This window comes from Triturus cristatus, chromosome 12 (assembly GCF_964204655.1).
Source record: "Triturus cristatus chromosome 12, aTriCri1.1, whole genome shotgun sequence".
Lineage (NCBI taxonomy): Eukaryota > Metazoa > Chordata > Amphibia > Caudata > Salamandridae > Triturus > Triturus cristatus.
Genome location: NC_140595.1, coordinates 109,639,938 through 109,663,629, shown reverse-complemented (window position 1 = coordinate 109,663,629; position 23,692 = coordinate 109,639,938). Strand labels below are relative to the sequence as shown.

Below are 23,692 nucleotides of genomic sequence, written 5' to 3'. Positions count from 1 at the left end.
CTCCAGAAGCACTGGTATGACCAAAAAGCTGCACTGGTTGAATTTCAACCAGGGCAACAGGTGTGGGTTTTGGAGCCAGTGGCACCAAGGGCTCTCCAAGACAAATGGAGTGGCCCTTACCCTATCCTAGAGAGAAAGAGTGAGGTCACCTATCTAGTTGACCTGGGCACTAGCAGGACACCCAAAAGGGTCATCCATGTGAACCGCCTTAAACTCTACAATGATAGGGCTGACATCACCATGCTGATGGTGACTGATGAAGAACAGGAAGCAGAGAGTGAGCCACTCCCTGACCTCCTATCCTACAGCCCAAAAGATGGGTCAGTAGATGGTGTGATTTTCTCAGACACCCTCTCTGCCCAACAACAGACTGACTGCAAGCAAGTCTTGCAACAATATGCTAGCCTCTTTTCCCTGACCCCTGGTCTGACAAGCTGGTGTACCCATGATGTGGACACTGGTGACAGTGCACCTGTCAAGAACAAAATCTATCGACAGTCAGATCAAGTCAAGGAAAGCATCAAAGCTGAGGTCAGCAAGATGCTGGAGTTAGGGGTCATTGAGCCTTCAGAGAGCCCCTGGGCTAGCCCAGTAGTTCTGGTCCCCAAACCTCATCAACAGGGTGAAAAGAGAGAGATGAGGTTCTGTGTGGACTATAGAGGGCTCAACTCTGTCACCAAGACAGATGCTCACCCTATCCCAAGAGCAGATGAACTGATAGACAAATTGGGGGCTGCCAAATTTCTCAGTACCTTTGACTTAACTGCAGGGTACTGGCAGATTGGCATGGCCCCAGGAGCAAAAGAAAAGACAGCATTCTCCACCCCTGATGGGCATTATCAGTTTACTGTGATGCCCTTTGGGTTAAAGAATGCCCCTGCCACCTTCCAGAGGTTGGTGAACCATGTCCTGGCTGGGTTGGAGTCCTTTAGTGCAGCTTATCTTGATGATATTGCTGTCTTTAGCTCCACCTGGCAGGATCACCTGATCCACCTTGGGAAGGTTTTAGAGGCTCTGCAGAGTGCAGGTCTCACTATCAAAGCATCCAAATGCCAGATAGGGCAGGGCACTGTGGTGTACTTGGGCCACCTTGTAGGTGGAGGCCAGGTACAGCCCTTACAACCCAAAATCCAGGCCATCATGGACTGGATAGCTCCAACAACCCAGACCCAAGTCAGGGCATTCCTTGGCTTGACTGGGTACTACAGGAGGTTTGTGAAGGGGTATGGGTCCATTGTGACCCCCCTCACAGAACTCACCTCCAAGAAAATGCCCAAGAAAGTTAACTGGACAGTTAGTTGTCAAAAGGCTTTTGACACCCTAAAAGAAGCAATGTGCTCAGCACCAATTCTAAAAGCTCCAGATTATGCCAAGCAGTTCATAGTGCAGACTGATGCCTCTGAGCTAGGGATAGGAGCGGTCCTATCCCAGACCAATGATGAAGGCCAAGACCAACCTGTTGCTTTTATAAGCAGAAGACTACTCCCTAGAGAGCAGCGTTGGAGTGCCATTGAGAGGGAGGCCTTTGCTGTGGTTTGGTCCCTGAAGAAGCTGAGGCCATACTTGTTTGGCACTCACTTCCTAGTTCAAACTGACCACAGACCTCTCAGATGGCTAATGCAGATGAAAGGGGAAAATCCAAAACTACTGAGGTGGTCCATCTCCCTACAGGGAATGGACTTTGAAGTGGAACACAGACCAGGGACTGCCCATGCCAATGCAGATGGACTTTCCAGGTTCTTCCACTTAGACAATGAAGACTCCATAGGACAAGGTTAGTCTCATCACCTTTCGTTTGGGGGGGGGTTGTGTGAGAAAGTGCCATCTTTCTTGCATGGTATGCCCCCACTTTTTGCTAAATTGCTGAATGTACTTCGATTGAGTGTACCCTGGGTTCCTGCCAATCAGGTGCCCAGGGCCTATGTTCCTTCCTTAAACCACACAAACTCCAAATTGGCAAACCCTAGCCACATGTCAGCCCCTAGTAAATGGTACCCTAGGTACCCAGGGCCTTGTGACCAGGGAAGGCCTCTAAGGGCTGCAGCACTCATTGTGCCACCCTCAGAGGCCCTGTACCCTTACACACACACACTGCCCTTGCAGGCTGAGTGTCTGGGTGCAGGACCAAACAAAGAGTCGACATGGCACACATCACTGTGTACCATGCCCATCACCTACACTGCCAAGGCATATGTCAGCCACCCCTCTAGCTGGGTGCATTACGCCTATGGTGTGGGCACAGGAGCAGGAGCCCTGTGCCCCTACAGTACCCGGGTCCATTCCTGGGCACTGTAAGTGCAGTGCTGTCATTTAAGAATACATGGTGCTGAGAGCTTGTCAAACACGAGCTCCACAGCACCATATTGGCAACACTGAAGCCTGGGAAGTTTGGTATCAAACTTCTCAGCACATTGAACCCACACTGATGCCAGTGTAGGATTTAATGTACTAAGCACCCCAGAGGGCATCTTAGAAGATGCCCCCTTACAGCTAACTTGCAATCCACGTCTGCTCTGAGGCTGCCCAGGCTGCCACACAGCAGACACGTTGCTGGACCCCTGGGTGGGAGAGCCCCTGCTCTCCCGGGCCTGCAACAATGCACATCCTGGGTGAGGTGAGAAATCTCCTCCCCCAGGATGAGCAAAGGGAAGCTTCAAAGGCATGCCGCCAGTTGGAGTTTCCCCAGGCCACTGCAACCCCCCACTCTGGCGGGAAGCTTGGCCGGAAACCCCATACAAGGACAGGGGATGTGCCAGCCTGCCCACCCCACCCCTCAGGTGGGGGAGGCGAGGTGAAGCACATCTCCGGGCTCTCGCCATCTTGAAGATGGGAGGCCCTACCCTATCAGGATTAGGCTACTGCCCCCCTCCCACAGGAGAGAGGCAGGATAGGGGGTGTACCCACCCCAGGACAAGGACCCATTGGTCCCTGGCCTTCACCTACCTGTAACGCCCCTAAATCTAGTATTTAGGGGCCCCCTGAACCTTCCTTCCTCAGATTCCAGATAGAAAAACGACAAGAAGAGCAAGAAGAACAAAGACCTGCCCTGCAGCTGCTAAAAAGAGAAGAAGACACCAACTGCTTTGGCCCCAGCCCTACCGGCCTGTCGACTCTCGAACCTGCACCAGCGCGGCCTCCCACGTGGCCAGCAACCTCACCAACCCCGGAGGACCTGGCTACCTTTTAGCTCTAAGCCCCTGGGACTCCCACGAGTAGAGGCTCTACTCAAGAAACCTACTTGCTATCCCTGGCACCAGCCCGGGACCGCGGACCCAACACACTCTGCACCAGCCAAGCCTGGCCAGTGCCGGAGTGGACAAAGACCCAGAGGACGACCCCACGGCGACTGTGACCCAGAGTCCGGCACCCAAGGACCCCCCTCGACATCCCGGAAGAAGCCTGCAGCCTCAGAACCAAGTGCCACCCCAGCCGCGATCAACCAGAGGGTAAGATTCCCGACGTCAAAAGGCACCCCTGCACCCGGCGCCCTGCGACCCCCTGTGCCCAATCCTGGGGTACCCACCTAACCTACAACTACCCAACTTACCTCTCGAAGTGGTGGTGGCACCTGAAACCTCCTCGTCCCCGAGCCTGCAGCCTCTTTCCAAACCGGAACATTCCCATTGATTTCCATTGAGCGCCCTAAGGCTCAAAAGCACCCTGCACCCAGCCGCCCGAGTGGCCCTGGCAGTGCCCTCTCTACTCTAACCTACTTCCCCACTTGCCCTGAGTAAGTGACCAGGAGCCCAGCTCCCACAGCCGCGTGGCTTGCCAGACAGCAGCCACCAACCAAGGCCCCCCTATCCCTCATAGGATAACATTGGGCCCAACTCTCTCTGCACCCGGCCGTCCTGAAACCGCTGAGGGTGAACCAACTGTACCTACCTGACACTGGGGGACCCCTGAGTCCATGCCCGGAATTTCAACACTACCAGTCGAGCACTTACCCTTAAACCACTAACTTCATTTTCCTCATAGGGTAACATTGACTGGCTTTTTCTTCAAAAATCTTCTAAGTGTGAACTTTTCAAAACTGCAAAAATTCACCAAAAATCAGCCAAGTGACAAAAACGAATTTACTCACCTGCTCCTAGGTGAGCTTCCAGTGCTGGATCTTGGTGCCCAGCCCTGACTCTGAAAAGTGTTCACAACTATACTTACTTCTAACTCATTTTTCTCCCATAGGAAACCATTGCCTGCTTTTCTGTGAAATTTCTTCTAAGTGTCTACTTTTGCAAATTTGAAATATTCTTTTAAAATCGTACCATTTCTGCAAACGAAATTACTTACCTGCTTTTGATAAGGACCCCAGTCCTGGGTCTAGGCACCCAGTCCTGGATTACTAAAGTAACGATAAAGTACTCTACCTGCAATTTGAATTTCTTGCCATAGAGATCCATTGAATGTTTTCTGTGAAATATTTTCTAAGTGCTAACTTTTGAAATAGCTAAATATTATCTAAAAATCATTACAGTTATTAAGTCGACTTTCTTCACTTGATTCTGAATACTGACCCCAGGCTGGTTCTAGGATCCAGACCTGGAATTCCAAAAGTAATCTGAAAAGTAATTTATTACAAATAACCTGAACTTACCATTGAGCTCAATGCATTGTTATGTTTAGGAAATAGGATTGTTTATTGCAACCAACTGTGACTGTTTACACAAATTTATTGCTTGAAACAAAAGTATTTATATTCAACCTCTCATTCTGAGAAAGTATATTTTTACCCCCTTGTGGTTCTAAAAATAAAACAAGCATATATTTTATATATACAAATCATTGGCCTAGAGTTCAGTTATTGAGTGTGTGAAACCATTTGCTGACTGAGTGTGTACAATAAATGCTTTACACTGTCCTCTGGTACTGCCTTACTGCTCGACCAAGCTACCACTTTTGAGAGTAAGGTCATACCTAACTTTGACCTCTATCAGCCTCTGGGGGACTGTGGACTCTGTACACCCTGTACCTATTAGGGAACAGTATATACAGAGCCACTTTCTCACACCTCTGCACCGACACTCCCGTGCCAAAGCCTTCTTCGGCACCGACAAAATCGGAGGTCCCAAAGAAGCAAGGCTTAGACGAGCCTAAAAAGCCTTCGGCCCCGAAAAAACAACCAGTGTCGCAGGAACTTTTCACACCGGATCCTCTGCAAAAGACACTCACCAAGGATCCAAAAACTGGACATTTGACATTGTCTTCAAAAAAGACACTTGGACAAACCAGCTCCACCTCCACCTCCAAAGAGGAAAGACACTGCTACCTCCCCTTTCAGGGTGCCTTCCCCACCTCCTCCACCCTCCCCACCTCCACCCTCTCCGCCCCTGCCTCATTGTTCCCCAACCTGGTCTCCTGTCCCAGACGATTTAGGAGACCCTTATTATGATCCAGCAGACGTGCCACAAGACCCCACCCCTACTGGATCTCCAGACCCATGGGACGACTATCACAATCCGGACATCCCAGATGTCCCACAGGATGACCTTTACCCATCTATGCCATCCCCGCCTGAAGATTCCTTAGGCTTTCACCACCTGTTCCAAAGGGCGGCACACTACCATGGGGTGGAGTTACATACTGACCCAGTGGAGGAAGATTTCCTCCTAGACACCTTCAACAATGCACATAGGTCTACCGCCATTCTACCCATGTTAAAGGGAGTAATTAAACATGCACCGGAGGGTTTTAAAGACCCAGTCAGGGCCAGGGTCCTAAACCCCCGTATAGAGAGAAAATACAAAGCCGCTCCCACAGACCCTTCATACATTAAAGGCCCTGCACCATTGGATTCCCTAGTGGTATCTACAGCTAGGAAGCGCTCAAATTCTCAGGCGTCGGGCGAAGCACCACCACCTGACAAAGAGTCCAAGCTCCTAGACGCGTCAGGGAAGCGCACTGCGTCACAAGCCGCTAATATATGGCGTATCGCCAATACGCAAGTGCTGTTGGCCAGATACGACAGGGCGCATTATGTTAGAGACCATCATGCACCATCTCCCTGAAAAATACAAGAATAGGGCTAACTAATTGATCCAAGTGGGAAAAATAACTAATACCTCTATACGCTGTGCCCTGGATGCAGCAGATACAGCCTCCAGGGCCATAAACACCAGTGTCCTTTCCGTCGCTATGCCTGGCTCGGAGTTTCAGGTTTTAAACATGAGGTACAAGCCTCTATATTAAACCACCCATTCGACCAAGATCACCTATTTGGCCCTAAAGTTGATGAAGCCCTCAAAGATGAAAAAAGATACTGATACGGCGAAATCCATGGGAGCCCTACAGTCTCACACTCCTAGGCGCTCTTTTCGCTGCTCTTCCTTTCGGGGCACGGGTAGAGGCTACTCCTCGGATAGTGCATCCACGTCCTACAAATCCCCTCCTCAGTCTACCTTCACAAAAGGTTATCAAAGAGGCGGATACAGAGGCAATAATAATAAGGGCAGAGGCAAGACAAATACCGCCCGCTCTGCCACACCGCCTACCCAATGACTTTCCCCCGCTCCCTCCAGACCATTCCACTCCGGTCGGGGGCAGGATACAACATTTCCTTCACGTCTGGGAGACAATCACCTCAGACAGATGGGTGACCCAAATTATTCATTCAGGGTATTGCCTAGAATTAACATCTACCCCCCAAACATTCCACCCCGGCATCGCCCAATGTCTCAAGAACATCTGACGTTACTAAAACAGGAGGTAACCTCCCTCCTGCAAAAACAAGCCATAGAGCAGGTCCCCATCAATCAACAAAATTTAGGGGTCTTCTCCCTGTATTTTCTGATTCCAAAGAGAGACGAGACTCTACGACCTATCCTAGTTCTCTTCCAGGGGATCCTCATCAATAGTCATAAGCACTGAATATTCCCGCCCATGTGCGGGGACCCCGGAAATAATAAAATTATATATGTAAAAAACATACATATATACAGCTCTGTATATGTATAAACATATATCATTTTTTCCAAGCAAATGCAGCTCCCATAAAAGGCTAGGCAATGTAAATATACACATCCAATAACACACATATATATATATATAAAGGTATAACAATACACCTAAATCTCTTTTTTTTTTTTTTTTTTTTTATGAGGTAAACACTCATGAGAAAGCAAAAAATAAAGAGAACAAACTGTGGAAAAACACAGATGTACAACACATTGCCAGCCTGCAGGCTGCATTGCAATACAATGCCATAGAGACTAAAAAGCCCTGTACAGGTAAAAACTGGCACCGTGCCTTTAAGGCAGCCCTGACTTCCATATCCCATCATGCCTCAGGGGTGACAGTTAGGTCAGTTGTTCTTTCCGGCTCCTTCAGTCAGGACCCTGGAATTCAGCTCTCTTCTTTTTTGACTCTTTAGTCAAGAATTATTACAACTTTAAGATTTTTTTGGACTTCTTTGGACTTCTTCTTACAACTTCTGTGAGGAAGTCAGTATCCTGTGTTTTTCTGACTGATTTTTCAGCCGTTTTGTCAGAAAAATGCCTTCTTTATTTGTTCCATGCCCATCTTGTGGAAAAAAGAAGGCTGCGTCAGACACACATGAGGTGTGTATCATCTGTCTGCCGGACTCTCACTCTCCAGCAACATGTCGTCATTGTGAAGACCTTTCCAAAAGGACTTTAAAGGAGAGGGAGAGGATTAGGCTGTATGGCCTAGCAGAACGGTCGACGTCGAGGCAGTTGGTCCCTGTTTGCTCCCCATCGACGTCGGGCTCGGCGTCGAAGACTCCAGCGGCGGGATCGTCGCGGAGAGGTGAGGAGTCAAGGGGAAGTCATGCTGCAAAGAGAAAATCGTCGTCGACTTTAGATTCAGCGTCGAAGCGGATGCGTTCGACGTCGACGGCATCTAAAAGCTCGGCGTCGAGGTCTCGGCGCCACAGTTCAACGTCGAAAAAGCATCTGTCGACGTCAAGAGAAGATCGATCGACGTCTGCACAGAGATATCGTTCGTCGTCGAAAGAAAGACATCGTTCGACGTCGAGGTCGGCGAGACATCATTCGACGTCGCGAGAAGTACGTAGGCGATCTCCACAGTCGACGTCGAGACCAAGATCACCGTCAAGATCAAGATCGCCGTCGAGGAAACATCGCTCGACGGCGAAGAGGCTTTCGACGTCGTCTGAGCATTCGACGTCGAGACAAAAGTCTCCGTCAGGAGTGACGTCGGGGCAGACGCCTCCGTCAGGGCCGACGTCGAGGCAGGAGCCTCCGTCGGAGTCGACGTCGAGGCAGAGGCCTCCGTCGGAGTCGACGTCGAGGCAGGTGCCTCCGTCCTCACAGGTCTCCAAAGCTTTGGTGAGGTACATGAAGCCTCCGTCGAAGATAATCTCGACGTCGAGACAAGAAGCTCGGAGCCTCGAAGATTCGAGTCAAAGATCTCCGGTGATAGGCCTATCACCGTCGAGACAGCCCTCTGTTGAGGGTACGCAGGAGGTGTCGCATATTCGCCTCACGATTCGACCAGTCTCAAGGCGAAAATCTCCTCATAGACTGATATATACGACTCCTGAGTCACCGCGTCTCATATCTATCTCGCCTTCAGGATCAGAGGGCTCAGGTTCAAGATCAGAATCACCAGAGCTTGTGCATCAATCTCCAGTACCTGCAAGAGAAAGTTCGCAGGAGGAGGACAATGCTGTACCTCAGAGTCCCGTAAGGGAGATGCCTCAGAACCCTGCTGTACCAGACGCAATAAAGGCATCGCTAACAAGAATAAGGGGCGTGGTATTCCCAGCGACACCGATCAGACCAAGATCTCGAGAAAGAGAATCCCGAAGTCACTCTCGAGCACCAAGAAGGCGATCCAGGTCTGCCTCCCTCAGAAGAGAGTCGACCAGATCAGAGAGAAGGCGCCGTAGGACCCCTTCTACCTCCCCTTCTTCCAGATCATCCAAAAGGGATTATTCACCGACACTCTCGGAGACGCCACCCTCTCGGGTATCTCCGGTAGATGATATTTCTACATTTCAAGAAGTGTTGTGTAGAGGAGCTACAAAATTAAATATCCCTATGCCGGTTCAGGAGACCACCGCATCCATAATTTTTGAAACTCTTCATGAACGCACAGTGACACGCCCGTTATTGCCACTAGTCCCCGGTTTGCTACAACCGGTAATGGATATCTTTCTCACGCCAGCAACCACCAAAACGGCGCCGGCGAGAATTCTAAAAAAGTACCGTCCAGCTCCGGAGGATCCGCTATTCCTTAAAACAGATCCTCCACCGGACTCTCATCACCGCCGCTGCCAGAAAGACGCATGCAGTAGCTGGATCTTCAACGGTGCCTCCAGATAAGGACAGTAAAACGCAAGACTCCTGGGGGAGGAAAGTTTGCGGCTCAGCATCCTCAAGCTTGAAGGTGGCAAGTGCCTCGGCGCTTCTGGGGCGCTATGATAGGTCACTATGGGACTCTCTTCAGAGGTTCATTGAAAAAGTTCCATCAGAGGACAGACGGGACTTTGAAGAGATTTTGCATGAGGGGAGTCTGGTTTCTAACCAGATCATAAGTGCAGCGGCGGATGGGGCAACACTGGCAGCGCATGAATATGCACATGGAGTCACAGCCAGAAGAACATCCTGGCTTAGATTGACGGCCTTGAAACCGGAAGCGCAGGCAAGAATTTTAAATCTGCCTTTCTCCGGTAGTTCTCTTTTTGGGTCCCATGCAGACGAGGAAATGGCCCGTATGAAAGCAGAGCTGGAGACCATGAAAGCAGTCGGGCTTGAAAAGAGGAAAGAGTTTCGACGCCGCAAGGGAAATGACAGGCGCAATTACCAACAGAGGGTTCAAACCCCTCATTGGCAAAAGAACCAGGACCAGCAAGGTCAAAAGAAACAGCAATACCAGTCCCGCAAGCCATCCAGGGGACGAGGTAACAGGCAGTCTAATGCTGGAAACAAAGCACCGGGGAAGCAATGAGAAACCGCTTCCTCCGATGCTGTCCACCGCTCCGGTGGGAGGAAGTGTTGCGCATCATCTTCCAGAGTGGCAGACAATCACAAAGGACAAGTGGGTACTCAATATACTGCGTCATGGGTACTCGCTTCGTTTCAGAAGTCACCCCCCATCGATTCCTCCTGTCAAGTCATCCCAGCATCTAAAGCAGCTCAGAGAAGAGGTAGCGACGCTACTACTCAAATCTGCAATAGAGAAAGTGCCCATAAACCAGAGAGGAAAGGGAGTTTACTCCAGATATTTTCTCATCCAAAAGAGGAGTGTGAAGGTGGAGTTCAGACCCATTTTAGACCTACGGATACTGAACAAGCACATAAGAAAGGAAAAATTTCGCATGCTGGCGCTCCACCAAATATATCCTCTTCTCCGGATGGGCAATTGGATGTGTTCACTGGACCTTCAGGATGCATATTTCCATATTCCCATCCTAAGGAATCATCGAAAATTTCTCAGGTTTGTGGTAGGCAACGCTCACTATCAGTTCAAAGTCCTCCCATTTGGCCTGAAGTCAGCTCCTCGAGTATTCACAAAATGCGTGGCAGTAGTAGCGGCTGCTCTGAGGCGCGCAGGAGTCTTCGTCTATCCCTACCTAGACGACTGGCTAATAAAGGGCTCATCACCACAGAATGTGCGGACACAGCTGTCGCTATGCCTGAACTTATGTCGCAGGTTGGGTCTCAGAGTGAATGTCAAAAAGTCCAATTTTTCACCAACGCAGAGGATCCACTACCTGGGTGCAACTATAGACTCCGTAGTAGGAAAAGTGTTTCCTTCGGAGGAAAGACAGTCATCCATTATGCTAAAAGGCAGACAGATTATGACCAGCAATCTGTCGTCGGCAAGGCAAATCTCATCTCTGCTAGGGGCCATGGCATCCTGCATCTTCCTAGTGCCCAATGCCAGGCTAAGGATGCGTCCTCTCCAGCAAGATCTCGAGGACAAATGGGATCAAAGGAACTCCCTGTGGGAAGAAAAGGTTTGCCTCTCCTCTGCAGCCAAACAGTCAATCAAGTGGTGGCTGAAGCCAAGGAATCTGCAAGTGGGGATTCCCTTCCATCAAGAGCCCCCAACTCAGACCTTAATCACCGACGCATCCCTTCAGGGATGGGGTGCGCATTTTGGGACTCTGCAAACTCAAGGACGGTGGTCCAGCAGCGAGCAGTTGTACCACATCAACATGCTGGAGCTCAGGGCGGTCCACCTAGCCCTCAAAGCGTTCCTACCTGCGATAACGACGAGTACCATTCTAGTACAGACGGACAATACCACCACAATGTACTACCTGAACAAGCAGGGGGGTACTCGATCCAGAACGCTCTCGCTGGAAGCTCAGTCCCTGTGGCACTGGATCCTAGCAAGGAACATCTCATTGAAAGCGGTGCACCTACCAGGAGAACTCAACGTGCAAGCAGACTTGCTCAGTCGGCATTTTCAAGAGCCAGAGGACTGGGTAATCAACGACGAAGTGTTAGAAGACATCTTCGGGGAATGGGGGCGCCCGCAAGTGGACCTCTTCGCGGACGAGCAAAACACAAAATGCCGAGGCTTCGCCTCAAGATACCATCGACCAGGATCCCTAGGGAATGCCCTTTTGATCAATTGGTCAATGACATTTGTGTACGCTTTTCCGCCTCTCCCACTAATTCCCAAGGTGGTGACCAAGCTACAGAATTCATCTGCCAAGATGATACTCATAGCACCGGACTGGCCGAGGCAGTGGTGGTACACGGATCTCCTACACATGTCGATCCGCCCCCACAAGCGGCTGCCGTGCAGGCCGGACTTGTTATCCTAGATGCAGGGGAAGATTTACCATCCCAGCCTTCCCTCGCTGAGCTTAACAGCATGGCTCCTGAAGTCCTCCAGTATGGCCATCTGAACCTCCCTCAAGAGTGTATGTCCATACTGAAGGAAGCCAGGAGGCCTTCGACAAGACACTCCTACTTCTGTAAGTGGAAAAGATTTTATATATGGTGTGCTCAGCATCATTATGATCCCACTAAATGCCAGGAGGATGTAATTTTGCCCTATCTTCTACATTTAGCAAGGGCAGGGTTGAAATTTTCATCCATAAAGGTTCACCTAGCAGCCATAACAGCATACAGGCGTTCGCCTTCACAGCAGTCAGTTTTTTAAAGTGCAGGTAGTGAAGGATTTCTTGCAAGGGCTCAAGAAAGTCTATCCCCCTGTTAGACCTCCCTCTCCTTCCTGGGAGCTAAACTTGGTTCTGTCGAAGCTCATGGGTTCGCCTTTTGAGCCTATTCATAAGGCTACCCTACAGCACCTCACATGGAAGACAGCATTTTTAATAGCCATCACTTCAGCACGGAGGGTCAGTGAGATACAGGCCCTCTGTTCTAAAGAACCCTACACTGTTTTTCATCTAAATAGGGTGGTGATGAGAACTCACCCTTCGTTCCTACCCAAGGTGGTATCGGAGTTTCATGTAAACCAAGCCATCTCCTTACCAACCTTTTTTCCCAACCCCTCCTCTCCGGCAGAGAGGGCGTTGCATTCTCTAGATGTCAGAAGGGTCCTAAAATTCTACCTAGATAGGACTAAGAATATCAGGAAATCTGACCAATTGTTTGTGAACTATGGGATTGTCCGTATGGGCTTTGCTGCATCCAAACGTTCCATTGCTAGGTGGATTGTTTCTAGTATTACTTTGGCCTACCAACTGGCTCAGAAACCATTGGGGGCGCGCCCTAAAGCGCATTCGACAAGAGGAAAAGCGGCTACCGCGGCTTTTCTCAATAATGTCCCACTCTCCGAGATCTGCAAGGCAGCCACTTGGAGATCTGTCCACACTTTTACCAGGCATTATTGTCTGGATTCGGACACCAGAGCAGACACTCAAGTAGGACAAGCCTCCTTGAGGAATCTGTTCCAAACATAATCATTTTCATGATTCTTTTTCTCCATGGGTGATACAACCTTAGTTTCATTTGCCTGCTGGTGGAAGGGGAGCTTGCTACTCTATTCAGTGCTTATGACTATTGATGAGGATCCCCTGGAAGAGAAGGGTAAGTTACTTACCTGTAATCCTAGTTCTCTTCCAGGGGTATCCTCATCAAAGTCATAAGCAACCCACCCACCTCCCCAGGCAAATGAGAAGAGGTGTATTATTCATTATGGAAAGGATATATCTTTGTGTTTAGGACTACGGTCCCGCAAAGAACAACTGACCTAACTGTCACCCCTGAGGCATGATGGGATATGGAAGTCAGGGCTGCCTTAAAGGCACGGTGCCAGTTTTTACCTGTACAGGGCTTTTTAGTCTCTATGGTATTGTATTGCAATGCAGCCTGCAGGCTGGCAATGTGTTGTACATCTGTGTTTTTCCACAGTTTGTTCTCTTTATTTTTTGCTTTCTCATGAGTGTTTACCTCATTAAAAAAAAAAAAAAAAAGAGAGATTTAGGTGTATTGTTATACCTTTATATATATATATATATATATATGTGTGTTATTGGATGTGTATATTTACATTGCCTAGCCTTTTATGGGAGCTGCATTTGCTTGGAAAAAATGATATATGTTTATACATATACAGAGCTGTATATATGTATGTTTTTTACATATATAATTTTATTATTTCCGGGGTCCCCGCACATGGGCGGGAATATTCAGTGCTTATGACTTTGATGAGGATACCCCTGGAAGAGAACTAGGATTACAGGTAAGTAACTTACCCATCTCAGACCTCTAAATGCCTACATGCATTCAGACCATTTTCACATGGTAACCCTTCAACAGGTTCTTCTACTCCTCTCCCAAAACGACTCTCACCACTCTGGACTTGAAAGACTCATACTTTCACATCCCAGTACACCATGCTCACAAAGTATCTCCGATTTGTAGTAGACGGGCAACACTACCAGTTCAAGGTGCTCCCGTTCGGGGTAACAGCACCAAGGGTATTCACCAAGTGCCTAGCAGTAGTTGCGGCACACCTCAGAAGACAGCACATTCACGTCTTCCCATATTTGGACGACTGGCTAATAAAAGCCACGTCCTACGAACAATGTGTGCAACACACTGCCGCTACACCAACTACTTCACCAGCTAGGCTTCACGGTGAACCACCAAAAGTCCCACCTGGTACCATCACACACAATACCTCGGTGCCACCATAGACACCTCAAAAGCCATAGCCTATCCCAATCCTGCCAGGATTGCAAACATACAGGCTCTGCGTCAGAAATTCATATTTCAACACTCTCTCCCAGCAAGAGTGTTTATGCAACTGATAGGGATGATGGCCTCTTGCATCTTCATAGTGCCCCATGCAAGACTCCAGATGCGCCCGCTCCAAGAGTGTGTGGCACGCCAGTGGAACCAGGCCCAGGGGCAACTGACTGATCTTGTGTTGGTAGACGGTCGCACCCATCGCTCTCTGCAGTGGTGGAACACCACAAACCTTTCCAGAGGTCGACCGTTCCTGGACCCGGTTCCACAAATAATCCTAACAGACGCATCGCTCTCCGGCTGGGGAGCTCATCTGTTACATCTCACAGTACAAGGCACATGGACTCCGCAACAGAAGTTACTCCACATCAACCATTTGGAGTTACTGGCAATCTTCCTAGCCCTAAAATCCTTCCAGACGCAGATTGCAGGCAAGGCAGTCCTCATTCGCACAGACAACATTACTGCCATGTACTACATTCAAAAACAGGGGGGCACACATTCTCCACAGCTCTCTCAATTAGCACAGAGCATATGGGGATGGGCAATTCCACAGAAAATCTTTCTCCTGGCCCAACATGTCCCAGGAGTCAAACACCGTGGCAGATCTGCTCAGCAGACAAACGCAACAGATTCACGAATGGGAACTTCACACACAGGTGTGAGAAAGTGGCTCTGTATATACTGTTCCCTAATAGGTACAGGGTGTACAGAGTCCACAGTCCCCCAGAGGCTGATAGAGGTCAAAGTTAGGTATGACCTTACTCTCAAAAGTGGTAGCTTGGTCGAGCAGTAAGGCAGTACCAGAGGACAGTGTAAAGCATTTATTGTACACACTCAGTCAGCAAATGGTTTCACACACTCAATAACTGAACTCTAGGCCAATGATTTGTATATATAAAATATATGCTTGTTTTATTTTTAGAACCACAAAGGAGGTAAAAATATACTTTCTCAGAATGAGAGGTTGAATATAAATACTTTTGTTTCAAGCAATAAATTTGTGTAAACAGTCACAGTTGGTTGCAATAAACAATCCTATTTCCTAAACATACAATGCATTGAGCTCAATGGTAAATTCAGGTTATTTGTAATAAAATACTTTTTAGATTACTTTTGGAATTCCAGGTCTGGATCCTAGAACCAGCCTGGGGTCAGTATTCAGAATCAAGTGATGAAAGTCGACTTAATAACTGTAATGATTTTTAAATAATATTTAGCTATTTCAAAAGTTAGCACTTAGAAAATATTTCACAGAAAACATTCAATGGATCTCTATGGCAAGAAATTCAAATTGCAGGTAGAGTACTTTATCGTTACTTTAGTAATCCAGGACTGGGTGCCTAGACCCAGGACTGGGGTCCTTATCAAAAGCAGGTAAGTAATTTCGTTTGCAGAAATGGTACGATTTTAAAAGAATATTTCAAATTTGCAAAAGTAGACACTTCGAAGAAATTTCACAGAAAAGCAGACAATGGTTTCCTATGGGAGAAAAATGAGTTAGAAGTAAGTATAGTTGTGAACACTTTTCAGGGTCAGGGCTGGGCACCAAGATCCAGCACTGGGAGCTCACCTAGGAGCAGGTGAGTAAATTCGTTTTTGTCACTTGGCTGATTTTTGGTGAATTTTTGCAGTTTTGAAAAGTTCACACTTAGAAGATTTTTGAAGAAAAAGCCAGTCAATGTTACCCTATGAGGAAAATGAAGTTAGCGGTTTAAGGGTAAGTACTCGACTGGTAGTGTTGAAATTCCGGGCATGGACTCAGGGGTCCCCCAGTGTCAGGTAGGTACAGTTGGTTCACCCTCAGCGGTTTCAGGACGGCCGGGTGCAGAGAGAGTTGGGCCCAATGTTATCCTATGAGGGATAGGGGGGCCTTGGTTGGTGGCTGCTGTCTGGCAAGCCACGCGGCTGTGGGAGCTGGGCTCCTGGTCACTTACTCAGGGCAAGTGGGGAAGTAGGTTAGTGTAGAGAGGGCACTGCCAGGGCCATTCGGGCGGCTGGGTGCAGGGTGCTTTTGAGCCTTAGGGCGCTCAATGGAAATCAATGGGAATGTTCCGGTTTGGAAAGAGGCTGCAGGCTCGGGGACGAGGATGTTTCAGGTGCCACCACCACTTCGAGAGGTAAGTTGGGTAGTTGTAGGTTAGGTGGGTACCCCGGGATTGGGCACAGGGGGTCGCAGGGCGCCGGGTGCAGGGGTGCCTTTTGACGTCGGGAATCTTACCCTCTGGTTGATCGCGGCTGGGGTGGCACTTGGTTCTGAGGCTGCAGGCTTCTTCCGGGATGTCGAGGGGGGTCCTTGGGTGCCGGACTCTGGGTCACAGTCGCCGTGGGGTCGTCCTCTGGGTCTTTGTCCACTCCGGCACTGGCCAGGCTTGGCTGGTGCAGAGTGTGTTGGGTCCGCGGTCCCGGGCTGGTGCCAGGGATAGCAAGTAGGTTTCTTGAGTAGAGCCTCTACTCGTGGGAGTCCCAGGGGCTTAGAGCTAAAAGGTAGCCAGGTCCTCCGGGGTTGGTGAGGTTGCTGGCCACGTGGGATGCCGCGCTGGTGCAGGTTCGAGAGTCGACAGGCCGGTAGGGCTGGGGCCAAAGCAGTTGGTGTCTTCTTCTCTTTTTAGCAGCTGCAGGGCAGGTCTTTGTTTTTCTTGCTCTTCTTGTCGTTTTTCTATCTGGAATCTGAGGAAGGAAGGTTCAGGGGGCCCCTAAATACTAGATTTAGGGGCGTTACAGGTAGGTGAAGGCCAGGGACCAATGGGTCCTTGTCCTGGGGTGGGTACACCCCCTATCCTGCCTCTCTCCAGTGGGAGGGGGGCAGTAGCCTAATCCTGATAGGGTAGGGCCTCCCATCTTCAAGATGGCGAGAGCCCGGAGATGTGCTTCACCTCGCCTCCCCCACCTGAGGGGTGGGGTGGGCAGGCTGGCACATCCCCTGTCCTTGTATGGGGTTTCCGGCCAAGCTTCCCGCCAGAGTGGGGGGTTGCAGTGGCCTGGGGAAACTCCAACTGGCGGCATGCCTTTGAAGCTTCCCTTTGCTCATCCTGGGGGAGGAGATTTCTCACCTCACCCAGGATGTGCATTGTTGCAGGCCCGGGAGAGCAGGGGCTCTCCCACCCAGGGGTCCAGCAACGTGTCTGCTGTGTGGCAGCCTGGGCAGCCTCAGAGCAGACGTGGATTGCAAGTTAGCTGTAAGGGGGCATCTTCTAAGATGCCCTCTGGGGTGCTTAGTACATTAAATCCTACACTGGCATCAGTGTGGGTTCAATGTGCTGAGAAGTTTGATACCAAACTTCCCAGGCTTCCGTGTTGCCAATATGGTGCTGTGGAGCTCGTGTTTGACAAGCTCTCAGCACCATGTATTCTTAAATGACAGCACTGCACTTACAGTGCCCAGGAATGGACCCGGGTACTGTAGGGGCACAGGGCTCCTGCTCCTGTGCCCACACCATAGGCGTAATGCACCCAGCTAGAGGGGTGGCTGACATATGCCTTGGCAGTGTAGGTGATGGGCATGGTACACAGTGATGTGTGCCATGTCGACTCTTTGTTTTGTCCTGCACCCAGACACTCAGCCTGCAAGGGCAGTGTGTGTGTGTAAGGGTACAGGGTCTCTGAGGGTGGCACAATGAGTGCTGCAGCCCTTAGAGGCCTTCCCTGGTCACAAGGCCCTGGGTACCTAGGGTACCATTTACTAGGGGCTGACATGTGGCTAGGGTTTGCCAATTTGGAGTTTGTGTGGTTTAAGGAAGGAACATAGGCCCTGGGCACCTGATTGGCAGGAACCCAGGGTACACTCAATCGAAGTACATTCAGCAATTTAGCAAAAAAGTGGGGGCATACCATGCAAGAAAGATGGCACTTTCTCACAACAGGTTCTTCATCCGTTCTTTCAGAAGTGGGGGCATCCACACATAGATCTATTCGCCACCCACGAAAACAAAAAATGCCCAAGCTTCGCCGCCAGATATCCACACCCATTGTCCAAAGGCAATGCGATATGGATGAACTGGTCAAACAAATTTGCATACGCCTTTCCACCTCTCCCACTAATTCCATTAGTGGTGCGAAAGCTACAACAGCATTCCCTAACACTGATCCTAGTAGCTCCAACATGGGCCAGGCAACCGTGGTACACCACACTGCTGGAACTCAGTAGTACCACACCAAAAGCTACACCTCTCACCATGCCTCCTAACCCAGAACCATGGAGAGATCAGGCACCCGGACCCCGCTCAGCTCAACCTTGCGATCTGGCTCCTGAGGTCCTAGAATTCGGATACCTTAACCTTCCCTCTGATTGCATGAATATTATCAGGGAAGCTAGACGCCCTACTACTAGGGCATGCTATGCTGCAAAGTGGAAAAGATTTGTTGTTTACTGCCACAACACAATCGATCCTCTAAATGTGTCCATACAGCACATTATATGTTACTTGCTCCATCTCCAAAGGTGTAACCTAGCATATACATCCATTCGGTTACACCTCACAGCAATCGCTGCTTACTTACAAAACAGGCAGCACCTGTCACTTTTCAGGGTGCCTGCCATTAAAGCCTTTATGGAAGGCCTCAAAAGAGTAATTCCACCCAGAGTACCACCCTCACCTGTTTGGAACTTGAATATAGTTCTCACAAGGCTAATGGGACCCCCTTTTGAACCATTACATAAATGTGAGCTGCAATTTCTCACATGGAAAACAGCATTCCTAGTGGCCATCACTTCCTTAGAAGGGTTAGTGAAATACAAGCACTCACCATACAGGAACCTTTTCTTCAAATGCATCATAACAAGGTGGTACTGCGCACCAACCCAACATTTCTACCCAAAGTCATTTCTCCCTTCCATCTAAACCAGTTGGTAGAATTACCAGTCTTTTTCTCACAACCTCAAACCGTTGCGGAAAGGGCTTTACATACACTGGATGTTAAAAGGGCCTTACTTTACTACATCCAAAGAACACAACCTTTCAGGAAAACCAAACAGCTATTTGTTTCTTTCTCTCCACCACACAAAGGCAACCCTATTTCTAAATCAGGGATAGCTAGGTGGATTTTAAAATATATACAGATTTGCTACCACAAAGCAAAACGAACGCTATCTGTTCCCCCTAAAGCCCACTCTACAAGGAAGCTAGGGGCTTCTATGGCTTTTCTAGGAAACATACCACTAGATGACATCTGCAAAGCAGCGACATGGTGAACACCGCACACTTTCACAAAACATTACTATGTAGATGTTTTGTTTCGTTTTCCAATCTTTATTTCAACCGTTTGGTCATAAAAGATACACATGCATAAAAGTCACATTTGATAAAACATCAGTGCATAGTTTAAAAATCCACTTCAGACATTATTAACAGTGTTAAAAATAGAGCAATCTACAGACTACCCAGCATTTTTTAAAAGACGGTTACGCGTATGCCATACATTTGTAAAAAATTTGGCAAGCGCAAAAACAATTGGGCCGGAAACATCACATTTTAAAATCCTGTACATAGGTATATATTCCCTGCCACCCAAGTTCTTAATCAGAGGCAGCAGCCAGTACTTTCTGGCTGCCTTATATGCTGGGCAGAAAAAGATCACATGTAAGTCATTTTCCTCTTTGTCAGCGCAAAGGGGGCAATACTTAGTGGAAGGGGCTTGCGACCAGGTGCTAGAAAAGGAGCGCAAAGGCAATGTACCGTATCTCCACTGAAGAAATAACTTTCTAGTGAGTACGGGATATATGGGATCAAAAACCTTTTCAAGTGCATAAACATCCTTATTTTGCAGGAATTTAGCAGAAAGGGACCCCTCTGTCTGGGTAGCTAAAGCCCTTACCCTTTTGTGTTCATGATACAGATTCACCAAAAATCTCTTGGAGATTCTAGGTGCTGTATCTGCTGGTTTAGTCCACAATTCGGGGAGCCCCAGATCTGTGCAGGTTGACTGGATATTTTGGACCCAGGGGATACTGAGCGCCTTGGGGTGTTTTAATAGTTCGACCAGTTCCGCCCTATAGTCGGCGAGATCGTCGCTGCTCCAAAGCCTGCGCCAGAAGGCAATGGGTCTTAGACTTATCTCGTCGGCGAGAGGCCGTAGCCCTAGATCAAGCCTCAAAGGGAGAAGTGGGGTACTAGAAGGAAGTGCGGTAATTTGTCTTAAGAATCTGTTTTCCGTGGATGACAGATTCCGACATGGAGTGTAGCCCCACAGTTCAGCCCCATAGAGGATCGCCCCCCTGGCCTGTGCTTTATATATCTGAATTAGGGCCCCCAATGGGCGATAGGTCGAACCGGTCATCATCCGGGAAATACCCCCGGTAGTTTGTACTAGTTTAAGGTTAGCCCTGGTTTGATGGGTCCCCCATGTCATATTTTCGTTGAGTGTCACGCCAAGATATTCAAACGTGGCTACTCTTTCCAGCCGTGCTGCTCCCAGCAGGGGATTCGGGCGCTGTTTGGGGCTTGGATTCAATACCATATATTTGGTTTTTGTGGCATTGATTTCCAATCCTCTGTCCTGACAGAAGGCCACAAAGGCATCAAGTATCCTTTGGATGCCCATAGGAGTTTTGGATACCAACAGTGTGTCGTCCGCAAACATTATTGCGGGCACACTGTTGCCATTTAGTTTGGGGGCATCTGTGTAGTCGGTGGCATTCAGATGAGCGATTACCCCGTTGACAAAGAGGCAAAACAGGGTCGGCGCCAGCACACAGCCCTGTCTTACCCCTCTGCCCACGGGGAATCTGTCAGTCAGCTCCCCCGACCTCCCACACCTCACCTGGGCATAGTTGTTATGGTGCAGCCTCTGCAAGGTCAATAAGATGTCAGGTGGTACGCCCATCCCTGCCAGAATGGCCCAGAGTTTTCCCCTGGGCACGAGGTCGAAGGCGGCTCGTAGGTCAACGAAAATCGTGTACAAACTGCCACCCTCGAACCTCACTGTCTTCCAGTACACCAGGTTCAATCTGAAGACCTGGTCCACAGTCGATACCCCTTTCCTAAAGCCTGCCTGGTATGGACTGAGGGCACCTGCCTCCTCGATCCATTCCTGAAGCCTATTCAGGAGAACCCTGCCGAACAACTTCTGCGCTACATCTATCAGGCTGATCGGTCTGTAGTTGGCTGGGAGGAGGGGGGATCCCTTTTTAAAAATCGGGACCACCTCAGCCCCCAGCCAAGTACTAGGGATTTCCATCCCACCGAGGATACCATTAAAAAGAGCAGCGAGGTAGGGCGCCCAGACGGTGGGCTCCTGCTTGTACAGGTCTCCCGGTAGCCCATCCAGCCCAGGGGCCTTCCCCGAAGCCAGGCCTGAAATAGCAGCAGTGACCTCGCTCAATGTTATTTGGTCCACCTGAGAGCCCTGCCTATCTGGTTCAATTGACACGGGAAGTTCTCCAAGCTCGGCGCTATATAAGGACTGGAAGTGGGCCTGCCACACTCCAGGAGCTATGTTAGGCTCCACTGCCGAATGTAAACTCCCTGATCCCCCGTTCACCATTCTCCAGAACAAGCGTTGATCTTGCACTGCTAGGGCCTTAGTGAGTTCTTCCCACTGGTTTTCCTCCCATTCTATTTTAGCCTGGGCGAGAAGTTTCTTATAGGCTTGCCTATATTGCTTAAGACGTTCCCCTCCTTTACCCTCCTTTATTACGCCGAGGAGTTCTGTTTTGGCCCGTCTACAGGCCACATTGTACCATTGGGTTTTGCCTTGGCACCTCTCTCTTGACTTTCGTACCTTACATGTGAAGTGGGGTGCCGCAACTTTTATAAGTTCCTTGTGGGCATCAGACAATTTGCTCCTTATGTCTATTTTTCTTGCTACGCTCTCTAGGTCCCCAACAATTTCCAGGATAGGGGTAATCTCTGCATAAAGCAGTGGGAGTTTGTCCTTTTTTGTGACCAAATACTCCCACCTAATTCTTCTCCTACTGTTGTCTATAAGGAGCGTGGGGTGGTTCCTATGTAGATGTGCAACCAAGCAACAAGCTAGTGTGGGCCAGGCTCTACTAAAAACACTGTTCCAAACAACTGCAACGGATGCAGGTGGTCGCCGCTAGGGTTGGGTACTGCTATATAGTCTATGCACAGTGTATAATCTGCAGCTCATATGCCTCGAACGGAATATGCTACTTACTAGTATGCATCTGTACTTGGCATGTAGAGCTGCAGATCTATACACGCCCACCCGCCTCCCCGGCTACCTGTATCCGTTCCAGTTTCTTATTTAGATACAACACACATGGGTTTCTTTACTGTTATCACTACGCTCCATCTTTCCCTGCTGGCGAAAAAAAATCTGAGGATGGAGCCGAAGCCCATGCGCAATACGAACCAAAGGAGGAGTCACCAACCTCGTGACTTCCAAAGACTTTCCAAGAGGAAAAACAAACTGCAAACTTCCGGGCCCAACACCAGATGGCGAGCTATGCACAGTGTATAGATCTGCAGCTCTACATGCCAAGAACAGATGCATACTGGTATGTAGCATATTCCTATTGATCCTGTTACTCTCCTTTGGGAGGGGGGGCAGTAGCCTAGTCCTGATTGGGCAGGGCTTCCCATCTTCAAGATGGTGAGAGCCCGGAGATGTGCTTCACCTCGCCTCCCCCACCTGAGGGGTGGGGTTGGCAGAGGCTGGCACATCCCCTGTCCTTACTTGGCGTTTCCGGTCAGTCGTCCCGCCAGAGTGGGGGTCAGAACCGGTGGGGGCCAGTTGCTGAGTACAGCAAGTGGCCTGGAGATGCTCACAAAGGCCCATCCGGGGGAGGAGACCTAGCACCTCGCTCAGGATGTGCATTGTTGCAGGCCCAGGAGAGCGGGAGCGCTCCACCCAGGGGTCCAGCAACATGTCTGCAGTGTGGCAGCCGTGGCAGCCTAGGCAGCCTCTCAGACAAGACGTGGATTGTCGGTTAGGTTTCAGGGGGCATCTCTAAGATGCCCTCTGTAGTGCTTTGCACATTAAATCCCACACTGGCTTCAGTGCGGGTTTAATGTGCTGAGAAGTTTGATACCAAACTTCTCAGTCTTCAGTGTTGCCATCATGGTGCTGTGGAGTTCGTGTTTGACGAGCTCTCAGCACCATATACTCTTAAATGGAAGCACTGCACTTAGTGCCCAGGAATGGACTGGGTACTGTAGGGGCTCAGGGCTCATGCTCCTGTATCCACACCACTGGCATAGGGCACCCAGCTAGAGGGGTGGTTGATGTATGCCAGGGCAGTGTATGTTGTGGGCATGGCACACGGATGTGTGCCATGTCAACTGTTTTGTTCTATACCCAGACACTCAGCCTGCAAGGGCTGTGTGTTTGTGTTAGGGTACAGGTCCTCTAAGGGTGGCACAGTAAGTGCTGCTGCCCTTAGGGGCCTGCCCTGGGTACCATTTACCAAGGGCTGACATGTGGCCAGGGTTTGCCAAATTGGGTTTTAGCTTTCCGCATAGTTTTTAGGGAAGGAACATAGGCCCTGGGCACCTGATTGGCATGAGCCCGGGCACACTCAAAGTACATTCAGCAATTCAGCAAAAAGTGGGGGCATACCATGCAAGAAAGATGGC

The 23,692-nt window shown here is 49.5% G+C and overlaps 1 protein-coding gene across 39 annotated transcripts in view; it reads left to right on the top strand.

The window, feature by feature from the left end:
* The window catches only part of UBAP2L (ubiquitin associated protein 2 like), a 658,575-nt gene that overhangs the window by 244,070 nt on the left and 390,813 nt on the right, over positions 1-23,692 (top strand). The gene's annotated exons all lie outside the window — the stretch shown is intronic.